Here is a 16,082-nt window from a genome sequence, read left to right as displayed (position 1 = left end):
GCTGAAGCTTCAACCTCTAGTGAGCCAATAGAGGATACTCAGATTAATTTAATGGGTCTAAACAGTGAACAACAAATTTTTTTGACCCAAGATGATCAAGAAGCTAACACCTTTAATCAATTTCAAACCAAATCAGGAGAATCATTTGATTTCAGAGAAGGCTATGATGCAGTTGTCTATGAGGTTCATAAACAATATAAACTAAGAAGCAGAACAATAGATGCTCCTGAACCCAACAAACAGAAAGATACCAAGCAGCCTAAAAGAGCAAAGGTTGATAGCCTTCCTATAGAACTCCCTGCTAAAACAGACTTCAACCCAAAAGAACCCACGGTTGAGGACATATCTGACTTGCAACCATCAAATAGTCGGCCATCCACCTCCTTTCCGCCCAAAGAAAATGCAAAGGGATCTCCTGAAATTAATTTTAAAGCAGATTCAGTTCATAACAGCACTCCTGATAGAGAAAAAACTATTGAAAACACAACAGAAAAAGAAAATCCTGTTGCCCAGAATGCAAAAATTCAAGTGGAAAAACCTTTCAACCTAGAAACCAAAATAGGCAAGTTAAAAATAGCCATTCCATTGTCCGAATTGGCTAAACATGAGGTCTATAGAGAACAAATTAGCAGATCACTACAAATTTCAGAACATAGAGATGCAGTAAATGTCCTAGATGACCAGCCAGAATTGATTTTTGGCCCTGATGCAAATGGAAAAACAGTAGATGGAGGAATTCCTCCATTCTATGTAAGTCTAAACATTCATGACAAAGTACTTCACAATGCAATGTTTGATTCGGGAGCTTCCCATAATCTAATGCCTAAGTCTGTGATGGAAAGGTTGGACCTGGATATCACCAGGCCATACAAGGACTTGTTCTCATTTGATTCTAGTCAGGTCAGATGTTTAGGCTTAATCAAAGACTTATGTGTATCTCTAGTCCAATATCCTGCCAAGACAATTTTAATGGATGTAGTGGTAGCCGATATCCCACCAAAATATGGAATGCTTTTGTCCAGATCTTGGGGTGCAAAGCTCCAGGGATCTTTGCAGTTGGACATGTCCTATGCTACCATCTCAGTCTTTGGCCAGCCAAAGAGATTGTACCGGGAAACGTTGATGAAATATGTGGTCAGTAGTCAAGAGAAACCCCAAAAATTTCCTATCTATTCCATGCATTCTGATATGGACTCTTTCATTCTATATAATGCTGAAACGTGCCCCCCAGCTAATGACAAAATTTTGGCATCAACACAAGGAAAAAGCATAAATGAAGAATCTATTGCCCAAACTCTAGAAATTGCTGAAATAATTGACATAACAGACACACAAGGGAAGCCACATAGAATTGAAAATTCAAATCTGCCCACCAAGCAAGTTTCTAAAACTCCTGATGCTAGCTATAGTCAAGAGATCCTATGGTATCTAGAATTTTATGGATCAGTTAATAAACTAGGAGCAGGGGCAGGGGTTTGGATACATAACATGCAAAATGATCATGCTGAAGGACATGCATATAGGCTGAATTTTAGATGTACAAATAACATGGCTGAATATGAAGCCCTCCTACTAGGACTCAAATTGGTTAAAAGTCTAGGAGCAGTGAGGATATCAATTTTGGGAGACTCAGATTTGGTTATTCAGCAAATGAAAGGAAACTTTGTCACAAATGACCTCAGGTTGAGAGCTTATAGAGGGGCATCAATTGAAATACTTAACACCTTTCTAGAGTCACAGCTTACCAAAATCCCAAGAAACCACAATTTGCATGCTCACAGTTTGGCAACATTTTCCAGCACTTGTAAGCTGCCATTTGAGCCTAACCATCATTTTACTACTGAAATTAAACACAGACCAACTATTCCAAACAATGTTAAAAATTGGCAGGTGTTTGACAACGACACTCAAATTAATAATTTCTTCACTTTAAAAGAAGAATTCTCTACCATAAATATAGACACAAGCACTGTCTATGAAACTGATCAAATAGACAAAAGTGAAACTTACATTTAAGCTAAAACAACAGATCAGATTTTACATCCAACAATCTTTACCAGCAAAAAATTACAAGAGCTAAAAGAAACAAACTTTGATGAAATTGCTGAAGGAGAGTTTGAAGTGATTGAGTTAAAGGATAACTTTTTACCCACAGGCTTGACTCCTCTGGAGGATATTTTTGACTCTAATGATATTACAAGAAAGCCAAAAATGCAGCCATTAAACGCAAAAATTGAGGACTGTAACATAGGAACTACAGAAAATCCTAAGATGATAAAATTGTCCAAAGCTTTGCCTCCTGACCAAAAATTGAAATATATTGAACTGTTTAAAGAATTTCAAGATGTTTTTGCATGGAGCTATGAAGACCTTAAGTCCTATGATACTTCGGTGATCCAGCATACCATACCCCTAAAAGAAAATCAAAAACCGTTCAAGCAAAAACTTAGAAGAGTCAATCCTGTACTCCTTCCTCTCATTGAGAAGGAGGTTAAAAGAATGTATGAAGCTGGAATAATTGCACCCATTAGATTCTCAGAATGGATCTCAAATTTAGTGCCCACTAGGAAGAAAACAGGAGAAATAAGACTGTGTGTTGACTTGAGAAATCTGAATAAAGTCTCTTTAAAAGATCATTACCCCTTACCCAAGATGGATCACATTTTACAAAGGGTAGTGGGAGCTTCTAGAATTTCACTGCTAGATGGATTCTCAGGCTTTAATCAGATCCTAGTTCACCCTGATGATCAAGATAAAACTGCTTTTACAACACCTTGGGGAAGCTTCAAATATGTAAAAATGCCTTTTGGACTTAAAAATGTAGGGGCAACATTTCAACAAGCAATGGACATAGCCTTTGCTAAAGAGATTCATGATTTCCTGGTCATATATCTAGATGATCTCACTGCCTTTTCCAAATCAGATCAGGAACACCTGCATCATCTTAAACAAGTGTTTTTAATCTGCAGAAAATATGGCATATCACGAAACCCAAAGAAATCATTACTTGGCCTAGAAGAGGGCAAACTGCTAGGCCACATAATCTCAAAAGATGGTATCCGAATTGACCCAGATAGAAAACAAGCCATTTTACAAGTTCCTCACCCTAGAAATATCAAAGAATTGCAAGATTTCCTAAGAAAGAACAATTTTCTAAGAAGATTCATACCCAACTTGGCTGAACTAATAAGATTGTTGAATAACATGCTGAAGAAATATTCCAAAGTCAAGTGGACAATAGAAGCCAAGCAAGCCTTTGAAGAAATCAAAATAGCTTTAACTAAAACACCAGTCCTCACAAACCCAAAATTTGACAGAGATTTTATAATCTTTTCCTTTGCATCTGAACACACTATTGCTGCTGTCCTATTACAGAAAGATGACCAAGGATGTGAAAAACCCATTGCCTTTTTCAGCAAAGCGCTTAGAGATGCACCTTTAAAATATCAAATCATGGAAAAACAGGCCTATGCTCTTGTAAAAGCTATCAAGGATTTCAGAGTTTATATCTTATACTCTCATGTAATAGCTTATGTACCAAATACTGTGGTCAAGGATATCCTAACTCAAGAAGGAATTGAAGGCAAAAGAGGCAAATGGATAGCTAACATTTTGGAATATGACATTGAAATTAAACCAACAAAGCTGATAAAAGGACAAGGATTAGCTAAACTTATGACTGAAACCAACTTTCAAGCCCTTGACATCAATGAACTGGATAATGAACAAGAGATGGCGACTCCACAGATCAAACAAGCCTTTTTACAATCACCTTGGTATGCTGATATAATTTATGTATTGTTAAACCTACAGGCTCCTCCAGGGTTATGCAGGACTAAAAAGAGATTTTTGAAAATGAAAGCTTCAAGATTTTGTATTGTAGATGATGCTTTGTTTTGGAAAAATCATGAAGGAATTTTACTAAATTGCTTAACAGAGAATGAAACTAACAAAGTGCTGAAAGAATTTCATGCAGGGGACTGTGGTGGACATTTGTACTAGAAATCAATTGCTAATAAAATCCTAAGGGCTGGATTTTATTGGCCCACTCTATTTGTTGATGTAAAAAAGTTTGTAACTGCTTGCCACAAATGTCAAATCTTTGAAGGCAAGAAGAAGCTTCTACCTTTTCCCCTCGAGCCAATTTCCACTGAAAGACCATTTCAACAATGGGGTTTAGATTTCATTGGGGAAATTCACCCTCCATCTTCTGGCCAACATAAGTGGATTTTGACTGCCACAGACTACTTCACCAAGTGGATAGAAGCCATCCCTTGTAGACAAGCCAATGATTTAGTAATCATGAAATTCCTAGAAACCAATATCCTATCTAGATTTGGCTGTCCGGAAAAGATTATAACTGACAATGTTGCTTCTTTTAAATCCAAAAGAATGATCAATTTTTATCATAAATGTTATCGGAAAATCTAGTGTCTATGCAGAGCTGCTAGTCCCACTAAGACTGGTAGCTATCTTAGAAACAAACAAACTAAAACTACTTTCGTTTTCCTTTATGAGAAGTAGATAAGAGGGGAACAAAGGAGACCAACCTCTGTCTTGCGCTTGGTTCCTTGCTTGATTCCTCTCCCTTCTGATAGATTTTTGCCACTCGCTTCCTCGTCTACCCAGCTTCAAAGAGCACCTGTGGAATCAAAGCAGCATAACACTATCCAAGAACAGAGATCTACTATCATAAACAATATAGGACCAGATATATATTGACCACACAAATGCATATATCATCAATCATACAAGAATGTGGAGGAAAACTTGAATAGCTTTATTAATATCAAGAATAGCAAAGAGGATTACAACCAATTGTTCTAACCCAGCGTCATCCTCTCAGCAAGAAAGCCCTTATTCACCTCATGAAAAGCTTAGATCACCCAACACTATGATGTTACACTAAGAAACTAGCAGCACTTCCTTACAAGATACAAAATTCCAGCCCCTGGATCTCTGGGATGAGGGATCCATATATAGATGATTGTAGGGAGGTGAGTCAGCTTCTGAGATTTGATTAGTGTCCTCTCTCTAATAGTTCTTGATTCCACTTGGAGATTGATGATCTCTTACTCATCCCTAGGCGAATGCAGAGAGGAAAGTGTCACAGGAGAAGTTTCTGGAAGATTCCATGATCCTCCACCTCGCAAATTGACTCTGCCATTTGTCCACTCTCGCCCATCGTACCCCATAGAAGGGCTTTTTAGTATGCATCGCACCTCCCGTGTGCATTTAGGTGGGATGCAGCGCACTTTGACCATGGAGCAGGTGAGATGGTCCAGTTTTGACCAGTTCTAAGTAGTTTTTCATGGAGAACTTCTGGGAGATGATGTAATCAGCTGACCTTGTTCTTTTAGGGGATGGAACAACACTTTTAGGGACTTAGGAGCCCTTGGTTTATGGACATGTTTGATTGGGGTTGCAGTGCCCAAAAATGTCTATAACAATAAATACCACATTACTTTGGGCCACTCCACAGCCTATTACCCTCAAGGTAATGGTCTAGCTGAATCATCCAATAAAAGCTTGATCAACATCATTAAGAAAGTATTGGAGGAAAACAAGAAAAACTGGCATAAGAAGCTTATCAATGCACTTTGGGCAGACAGGTTGACTACAAAAAGATCCATTGGAACAAGCCCCTATGAATTGGTTTATGGCATGGAAGTTGTATTCCCTTCTTCTTTGGGAATCCCTGTGATAAAATTGCTGCAAGAAATACAAGCAGAACCCAATGACATTCAGAGGAGAATCAATCAAACAATTCATTTACAGCAGACTAGAGAAGAAGTGTACCAAAGGTCTCAGATTCTACAAGAAAAACTTAAGAAGATATTTGACAAGAGGACAAAGGCAGAGGATTTTTTCATAGGAGACAAAGTGCTGAGATGGGATTCCACAAGGAAAGATAAAGGAAAACATGGGAAGTTTGACTTCCTATGGAAGGGGCCTTTTGCTATTCAGGCTGTACAAGGAAACAACACCTACTTTTTGAAAAGCCTGGATGGTATAGAAGCAGAAGATCGGCCAGTCAATGGTCGGATGCTCAAGCATTATTTTGATCCACTTTGTTGAGATGATAGGACTATAAATTGTACATAAAAGTGTTTATTTTCTACAGTTTATTACAACAATAAGGTAGGGAAGGAATATGTAGCAAATTTTGAGAAAAAAGCAAGGAACTGTGCCACCTTTTTGTATTACCTTGTTAGTTCATCATAAGAGCTGAAGAAGAAGACTTGGGAGATGTAAATATGATGGCAAACATTCAGATAAACTATAAAAAACAGAGCTGCAATTGTTTGAATCAGCTTATGAAAAATATATATATGTTGCAAAGGCACACTGCTGTTTATTTACAGCCAAGGAGAAATTTCAGAATGCAGCAAGAATTGAATGTGAGGCCATCTGACCTACTTTTCTTGGCTTTTCACCAGGAAAAGCCATCCCCAAGTGGAGCCAGTGTTATGCTCCTATACCAATAGGTGTCATATTTCATGATTGACTGATGAAGTGCCAAATATGTTCATCCTTTCCATGCTGCAAAGGTTCCATATTTTGAAATAATCAAAAAATTTAAAAAGTGAAAAGAGGGTATGCCCTAAAAGAAAAATCAAAGGGAAAAAAGAATGAATTGGTCAAAAAGAAAGAAAATGAACCCCAAAGGAAAGACCAGGAGAGTGTGCTAGTCTAAATTGCCACTACTATCCTATTTTTTGCAAAGAATTTCAATGTGTGCACTTAGGTGACTTCTATCACAGTTGATGGATGGCCAAACAGCTTAATCTTGGCTAGTCCAAGTTTAAATTTCTTGTTTTAGAACTAGAGAGTGAATTCTATCCAAACAGTTCAAGCTTGGCAGATAAGTAGTTAGGTAGAGAAGCAAGGGTGCTCAACAGTTAAATCTGAGCCCCTGGAAGAAATAAGGGCAGACTTAGATAGGATTGCAGCTAAAAGGAAAGAAGAGAGTAAGGGTTTGCTAGTTTAAATGCACCCAATCAAAAAAGGAAGAAAAAATATTAGGTGTAGTAGGCCAGGTAGGCAGTTTTGATGTTGCAGAAGTAGGTTTATGAGTAATTTTGTCTTTCAAAGGTGATTCATCTCATTGCTATCATGAACACCATCGAAACTATGTGGTGACAGATCAGATAATACATGTCTAACTTCCCCCCATTCTTCTCCCAGCAATCCTCACTAACCTCCCCCAAAGGATATTGAGATCTGCTCAATAGTCCTAAGATTATTCCATTTCATGAAAATGTTTAAGTAAAATGATATTTTGCTTAAAACACTAAGCCACATTTCTTGTGTAAAATCCTTTTTTTTTCCCTGTTGCCTAAATTGCCTAACTTTATGCTTAGCGCAGTCGATTTCAAAATCCATGATAACTCCTAACCTATACTATATAAATCCCTATCCTAATTCCCCTTTCCCGTATTATATTAACATGTAAAAACCCCAAAAATTTAATACCCCGATCCCGGCTAAACTATAGTCATATGCTAATATTTTGTATGGGAGTAAAGGTTTATTATTAAAACCTTGCAATAACCCTCCTAGCGAGCAATCTTTGGAATTCATTTAACGTTTGGTTAAATGAATAGCTGACTCTGTGACCCAATCAATAAAATAACCTTGAAACCTTTGAAAAGTGTTTTAAATTGATGGCGGGTCCCCACGCCATACTCCTCCACCAACTCTGTCCACTATTGACTGTTTGATTTAGGCTTTCCCATCGGATGACCCACAACAATATCGGAACCCCTCCGATGCCCGAAGAATAGCATCCAAGAAACTGGCGGTTTTGCCACAGTACTAAAAACACATGGCGCCTGCCCGGTGCTATCGCGGCCCCTCTGCCCGAAACAGCTTTTGTCCAAAGGCGGTGTGGGATAATACCATTTAAAGCCCGTTAAACTGTCGTTTTCGCTCATTTCTGTTCATTATTATTACAAACCTGTTGCGTACAAATTCATGTTCAATGTAGTTGCACGAGCCACAGTCCACCACCCCGACCAGCAAAAGACCAATCTCCTACTATTACTCGTCAATTACCCTGCAAACTGCTCTCGTGCGCCTCCAAAACCCAGGTATTTACTCCATTTCCACTTCCCGAACCTATAGTTTTGTGTTTCTTCTGTAAATTTTACCTAAAAAGCCGAATGCAAGCTAAAATCCGCCTATAATTCTGAGAAAATTCACCCGAACCACCGCTGTTTTGTCCATTTTCCGCAAAAACCTGACTTCCATAGCTAAAAACACACTGAGCAAACATGGAAACTCCTGCGCCCGTGGCCCTCAATGTTGCGCCTCTCAATGCACCACACAAAGAGTTGGAATGGTTGCCCCTGGCTGACAGGGATTTTCAGATTAGAGACTTCATCGGTGATGTGCCCCATCTCCAAGATTTTTGTGAAATTAGGAATTCATACCACGACAATACTAATGTCTATGGAATATGGGAGTCCCACATGCCCATATACTACCTCCCCTCAGTAAATGTGCTCCCTGATATCGTCCACTTATGCTGTGCCAATTATGACCCCACTCAAAGAGAAGTTATGGCTCCATCTGGGACTGTCTTATTTTACATTACCCCTGAATCCATAAATGAAATGCTACACTTCAAACCCACTCAGCCTCTAGCCCCTCTCTCCATGGGATTCTTGCTTGACCAAGGTGCCATACTGCCCAATTCAGAGATAACCAGAATAGCTCAATTATTCATGAAACCAAATTGCCAACCCCAACAACCTCCTCCTTATCTGCATTCTTGGTTCATTAAAGCAGGAAGATTCGTTGTAGACATGATTTCCTACATCCTGGGATTTAAAACACGTGAATATGTCAATGAGACCACCTTGGTTCTCTTATCAATATTTACTCTAGGACAGCCCCCTGCTGTCAAATATTATTATGCCACTTTCATAGCCAATAAAATACATGAGCAATTTATGAGTCTAGAAAGAGAAAGAGTCTTTAGGTACACATCATACCTGTATCATATATTTATGTATTATCAAACAGATAGCTTTCAGTTTCCCATTAGAAAACTGGATGTTAAAGGAGAGCGAAGGTCTGTAATCTTCTAGACCTCAGTCTTCCACAGTGTTCATGACTCCCCTTATACCTACTGTGAATTCATTGATTGGTTTATACATCCAGCCTCCTCTCTACTAATGACAACTCCTCCTGCTAGACTCTCTGGTGAAATGCAGAAAATTTTACAGCTCTCCAAAAACTACAGTATAGGTGACTGGTACTTTTACCAGAATCACACTGAGATCAGGATATATGGCTGTGAGTTGTGCCCCTATAAACTTCCAAAATATGTGCCTATGAGACTGTTTGCTCTAGAATATTTCAGGAAATTTATTAGCTCAGATTTGACTCATTTTTATGCTGCCAAGAAAAAGGCACAGCTGAAAATAAGAAACCAATTGGGCCCGTTTGTCTTCAATAAAAGGGAAGCTTGGGAAGAGGCTGATAAGATTTTAGGGGAGGAACTTAAATTAAAACAAAGTTTTTATTGGGCACCATATGACCCCGATCATTTCATAAGTTATAGAAAAGTGAAAAACAAGCTAACAGCATATGTTCACCACAAGATCCCTGAAATTCAACAGTATGCTAACCAACAAGAATGGGTAGAAGGCACATTAGTTGAAGAAATTACTAAGGAAGAGAAATTGGAAAAGGCCATGAAAGAGCTTGAAAAAACACTTGACCTGGACTCTTTTGGATAGGTATCCTTCAAGCTGCCTCAGCACACAGGAGGTGATACATCCTTTGCCGAGACTTCTCAGCAGCCCACACAAAAAGCCAGTACAGGGTCAGCAAAGGGCAAGGAGGTAATAGGTTCAGAGCAGGACATAATGACAGACTAGCCAGCTACATCAAAGGAACAAGGCCAAGGGCAGGTTCCTTCAGCACAGACAAAGGCACCTGAAATCCCTGCACTACAAACTCCTCTAAACGAGGAAAGAGGCAAGAAAAGGGACAGGCAAGAAGACACACTAATCAACGGTTCTGTAGAGCAACCAGGGGAGAAAAGGCAAAGATTGAACCCCCTATCAGAGAAGGAGTTTATTCAGGAGACCACAGCCAGTCTAAGGGAAGAAAGAGTAGTCGGCCAGGATACATCCCTAGTCACAGAAACATCGGCCAGTTCACGCAGGCAGGAGATCGGAAGACAACATAGTGTGGAATTTTCATCTGCCAACCCACAAAGCAGGCAAGGCTCTGACATTAAGAGAACATTTACCGAAATAAAGGCAAAGAATGAGCCAATAAGAATTCAACTTTATAATCACTTACTGAAGATGGCCCCCACAAATCAACAAAGGTTAATGTCGGCATATGAAATTCAAGAAGGAAAGATGATCCTAAGTCACTTTAAGCCCAAAATGCAGCAACCACAGTCAGCTGCTGATTACATCAAGACCAATCTAGAAGTATTAGCTAAAGACATTCATCCAATGGACTAGATTGAGTTGCATAAACAAATTGGAGAAATGGTATACTCCACATTGGCAGATAAGGCATTGTTGGCACACAAATTGCAGAATTCGTTGAATAACACATCTGCTCAATTGGATTTGGAAAAGGCTTCCTCTTTAGCTAAGGATAACAGGATCAAATCCTTGGAAGAAATTATTATTGAGCTGGAACATGATCTTAAGGATGCCAAAGGCATTAAAGCATTAATAAAAAAGAAGGAAGAAGACATTGCAGCTCTCAGGAAGTAGCTCAAGTTGCCCATTACCATGCATCCCCAAACTACAGAGGTTGTTGAGCAGAAATCACAAGAAGATATGATGGACCTGCTAATGAAAATGAATGAGAGATTGGCAGAAATAGAGCAGGCATTGGAGAAAGCACTGCAAGAAAAGCAGGGAGAGCCGACCTCCCAGCCACCTGAAGTAGCTCCAACAATTACTATTGCTCCTCCTACAGTTACAACAATAGTCCCTCCCACTGTCCCAGCATCAATAGCAGCAGGAGGCAGCACTACCATGACCACCGAGTAGTTAATCAAAGCCATGGAGGATTTAAAACTCCAAGTATCAGAATTAAAAGAGACTAAAGAGAAATTGGCCAAGTTGGAAATAAGTTATGACAAATCTAAAATGACTGTGGCAGAAAAATCAAGGGAGGTAAAAGCATTGGAAAATAAAGTAAGAGCCTTAGAGAAGGATCTCTCCCTGCATAAACCCTTGGCAGAAATCAAAACAATTCTGTGGACCAACATTGGCCAATCCCTCACTGATGTATGGAAATAAATACAAATAATTCATGAGCAGATTGATTTGGTAACAACAGCTCAAGTGGAGATTCAAAAGGCCAGGAATTTATTGGGACACATGCCCGAACAGGCCAATAGGCTAATACACTTTTTGAACACCCACACCAAGGAAGAGTTGGTAGCACTGGATATCAAGGACAGGACAGGCACCATTCTAACAGTCAAAAGAGTCCTGACCATGAAGAACTTCATACAAAATCTGGAGAGGAAGTGCCAGGACATGCAAGTGGAGATAAATGCTTTCACACAGAAGTTTACAGCTTTGCAGGAAAAGGGTCTGCCCAGTTTATTAACCAATGACTATAGACTGATGACACATGCAAACTATGCTCACAGGTTGAATACATATGTGGCTAATCAAATCACAACATCATCAAGTTCTGCAGAAGAGAAGGCACTCCCATCTGGACAGAGCTTGTATGAAAATTTAGAAAATCTGTTTTTTATTGAGCATGAAGTGAGACATCTTTTCACGGTCCAGCCTACTTTCTTCAGGTACACAAATGCTGATGAAACTCTAATAAAAATGCATAGACACCAATTACCAGATGAATAGTGGTGGAAAAGCATGTTAGAGATCCTGTAGGCATATCTCTGATTTCTTTATATATCTTTGGGAAATCAAAAGTTCATGTCACGCACCATAAAGTGGAAAACAGGAAGGGACGAGAATCAAGCTGGAGCAACAGTGTATTAAAGACGGTCCAGATACAGCTGGGAGAGTCGGGGCAGCAGCGCGCAATATCAGTGGAAACATCCACCGGCCGACTCACCGAGCTAACAGTCAACATATCTCAGCAACCGAGCAGCCAGCACAATAGCATTTACTCCTGCATTCATTTCTTCCTGTTCCCAAGATCATTTACTTCTCCTGTAAAGTAGGTAAAAGAAGTTATTGCAAGATATTATCTCTTTGAGATATTTTGTAAACATTTTTGTACAAATACCTCCCCAAGTGAAGTATTAGGGGTTGGTGATACATTTCTGGAACTGCGCTATAGCTCTGAGAACTCTTCTGAATAAAAGGTTGCTGGAATGCGTTGTTGTTAAACACTCTAGTTGTGGAATTAATGGCAGATGACTATGCTATAGAATTCTCGAATTATTTCATGGATCAATAAGTCTTTTTAACTCATGTTTTACAGTTTTTGTGTTTTTATATATCATCTATGTTCATAATTTGAATAACAGGGAAAAAGAATAACCCAGAACTTGCTTAACTGTACTCTGTGTTCAATCCCTGTTATTTTTTATGTTTTCTTTAGAATTAGCATAAGCATGAATTCTTAACTGCTCCTGTTTCCCCTGGTTCTTACACTTTGAATATAGCTAAGGAATTCTTAACTGCTTCCTGGTAATATTCATCCACTTTCCCTCTATCAGCACGATGAAGGATTCTTAGTTGCCCTTCACCCCCTGACTCCATCTCACCTGATTCCAGCTTACAAATTGTTTCATGGTTGATTACTTTGCTCTGCAGTACCCCCCTTTGTCAAAGAAGCCATATCCAGTAGTTCATCTTCACAACTCTATTAACCCAATGGACTGAACTTCTCATGTTTGCATCCCTGTTCTGTAGAATATCACCATCCAAAAAATCAAACAAACCCCTGTACTTCATAACTAGCCTAACATACTGCAAAACAAAGCTAAAACATAAAGAGAGAGCCCTCTCTGGATGCAGATTGGCTAGAACCTGCATCTGAAAGATTGGTATGTGGTTACCTCGGCCGTATTCCCTTTTCTCACAACTTTTTGGGAACAACCTGAGTGATAACAACCTCCACCACTCACCTCCCGCCACGTCGCCTAGCCGTTAACCAATTAAATGCTCTCCCGGAAAAATTATTCGTTTGGCATTAAATTCACAATTCATGGGCAACCGTTCAAAATTAACATTCTTGCGCCATTTCCAATGGGACTTTCGTAGCATTGTTTAAAAGCTTTCGAAACCATTTCCTTGTTCCTTTTCACTGGCTTATTCCCTGTAATTGACGGCTTTTGCACAATGACCGTTCTCATAGCATTTCCTCAACTAGAACCAGATCGAAATTGATAGTCCTTTGTCTCCTTCCCCTGACAATTCGTTACCCCAACTGTTTCTCGATAAGGTCTTCTGTCAATTTCTCTTGTCTTTCACTAATATAGTCATGCCTCCTAAGAGAAAAACTCAAGATAAACCTATTAATCCATTGATCCCTCCCTCCATAGATTTAGATCACATCCCCTTAGCTGACAGGGACTATTGTATTAATGAAACCCAGTGTGTCTGTGAGTTCTTAGAACTATACTATTGGCTGGAAGACAAGCATGCAGACAAGATTGATGAAATTGGACTCTAGGAGTCAAACCTTCCCCATTATATCTTCCCCTGACCTTCCAAGCCCCTGAATTCACCAGAAAATATCAGGCATGTTATGTCCCTGCCCAAAGAGCTATCATGGCCCATTTTGGTGACATCCTCTTTACCATTACTTCCCAGTATATAAATCAAATGATGCTATCTCCCCTTGTGGAAAATAGTGCCACTATTTTGGAAGTCAAGAAAGTCTTGACTAAAAGGAACCTCATTGATCACTTGGAGGAAAGATGTGAAACATTAGAGTTGGGAGTAAATAGGTTTTGTAATAGAATTGAAGCATTAATCCAGAAAGGGTTGCCCAACATTTATGTAATTAAGGATAAATTGATCACTCAGGAAGACTATGTCCTGAAAATGAAGGAAATGGCCAGAAGCAATGTCAAGTTCAGTGGGATTAAGGGCAGTATGACATCAAGATAATTTTTGGAAACCATTACAAATGACTTCTACATATAGAATGAGGTAAAACATGTTTTTACACTGAAGTCAACTTTTGCAAAATACACAGAGGTTGATGAGATTTACCGCAGGGTAATTAAATTAACCATACCAGATGAAAAAAGATGGGAAGAACTTTGTGATTTACTGGACTAAAGGGTAATTTGGATGCAGTGAAAACAATAGCCAACACATCAACACAACACAGTTTCAGGTTGACTCAGCAATCGAATCCACCAAAGCAGAGCCACCTTCCCATGCAGTTGCCTACGTGGCCTATTTTTCTGCAAGAAATAAATCTTATTGTTTAGAATTAGGCTAATAATACATTGTCTATTGAGACAATGATTTTGTAATTATTAGTATAAATAATTCACTGTTTGAAGTATTAAGGGTTGATTTCTGAATGTAATTTCCTCTGCATATTGAAATTTTCAAAGTGGCTAGAGCATTAATAATACAAGGACCTTTTCATAGGATTCATGTGGTGTACCAAATGATGATGTGTTTCTTCTATTTATTTGTTTAAACATTGTTTTTCTCTCTCTGTTATTCTAAATATCTCAATTATCTAACAGAAATTGTGATGAATAGGATTTTTTATTTAGAGCACCCTATTTTGGTTGTTAGTAATTTCCATGTTTTCTTCTGAAGTCAAATTAAGGAATTTTTAGTTGCTCCTTAATTTCTACTAAACCTTATACCTTTGTTATTTCACAATCCATTTAATATTCTGAAAGATCCAAATAGCACAACCTAGCTTGCCCTATGAAACTCCTCTAAAATTTGATGCCAAAATCTAGTTAAATATTTGGACTCCATAGCCCAATGGAATTATAACACTTAAATGAACCAAACCATTCAAATCAAAACAATAGTATAGCCATAACTAGCCTAAAATTTACACTAAAATAAAGCTAAATTTTACAGAGAGATCCCTCTCTGATGCTGGTAGGGCTAGATCCCATCTTCCAAAGTGGTTTTGATGTTGTCCTATGTGTTTACTCCCTCAACCTCAAAAATACAGAACAACAACATAATGGCGACCATACTGGGGAAGAATACTTTTTAAATTAAAATATCATTATTCCTTGGTATTCAATCATTATTTCAATAAAAAAAAAACTATTATATCATAATGAAATACATGATCTGAGGTTGTTATCTTGTATATATTTGAGTGTGTCAATAATTTTGGTTTTATTAGTAGTGTGATGAATTTTAATAGACCTGGCTCCCAAAAGAATTTTCACTAGATCTCACCCTCATCCCAACGTTGCTGAATTTGTACATAATCTAGAGAAATTAGCGAGGAAGAAAAGTCTTACAGAGATTCAAGGTAGTAATAGTCATTTGTCTAGGTTCAATTCTCTTCCCAAGAATAGTCCTTTGTCAAGGTCTAACTCTCTTCCAGAGAAATTTGAAACTATTCAAGATATAGAGTTTGATTTGCCTTTCCAGTATAGTTTGCTTAAAACAATATCTGAGAGATTTGTAGATCAAACTGTCATTGATAAAGCCATACTGCAACCATATATACCCCAAACCCAGCCTCTTGAAGTAGATCCTAATCTTGAATACCTACAACAATTTGATAAATTGCAGGGTCTAGTTTTAGTTTTGGACCAGGCTATTGAAGAAGCTTATATTTAACAATCTGTTGAATTTTCTGCTTTTTTGTCTGACCAGTCTTCCCAGTCTATTAATCTACAATCCCCTAGTCCTAATTATTCTATAGCCTCTACTTTTTCACCTGTAATATCTCAGACTGTTATTCCTACTATCCCTGTAGTTATCACAACTACACCTACCACAGGTCCATTTTCCAGTCAATCTAACAGACCAACTATGGCAGGTAGGTATGCACCTTTGGTGTTACCAGGCTAGTTGAATGCTATGCCTGCAGATTACCAGTCCAAAATTCTGACCTTTGATAACATTGGTTCTCATACTACTCAGCAACATGTGGATAGG

This window comes from Pinus tabuliformis, chromosome 3_2 (genome assembly GCF_031772625.1).
Source record: "Pinus tabuliformis cultivar Carrire ecotype Pingquan chromosome 3_2, CPIR1, whole genome shotgun sequence".
Classification (NCBI taxonomy): domain Eukaryota; kingdom Viridiplantae; phylum Streptophyta; class Pinopsida; order Pinales; family Pinaceae; genus Pinus; species Pinus tabuliformis.
Note: the sequence above shows the minus strand (reverse complement) of the source record.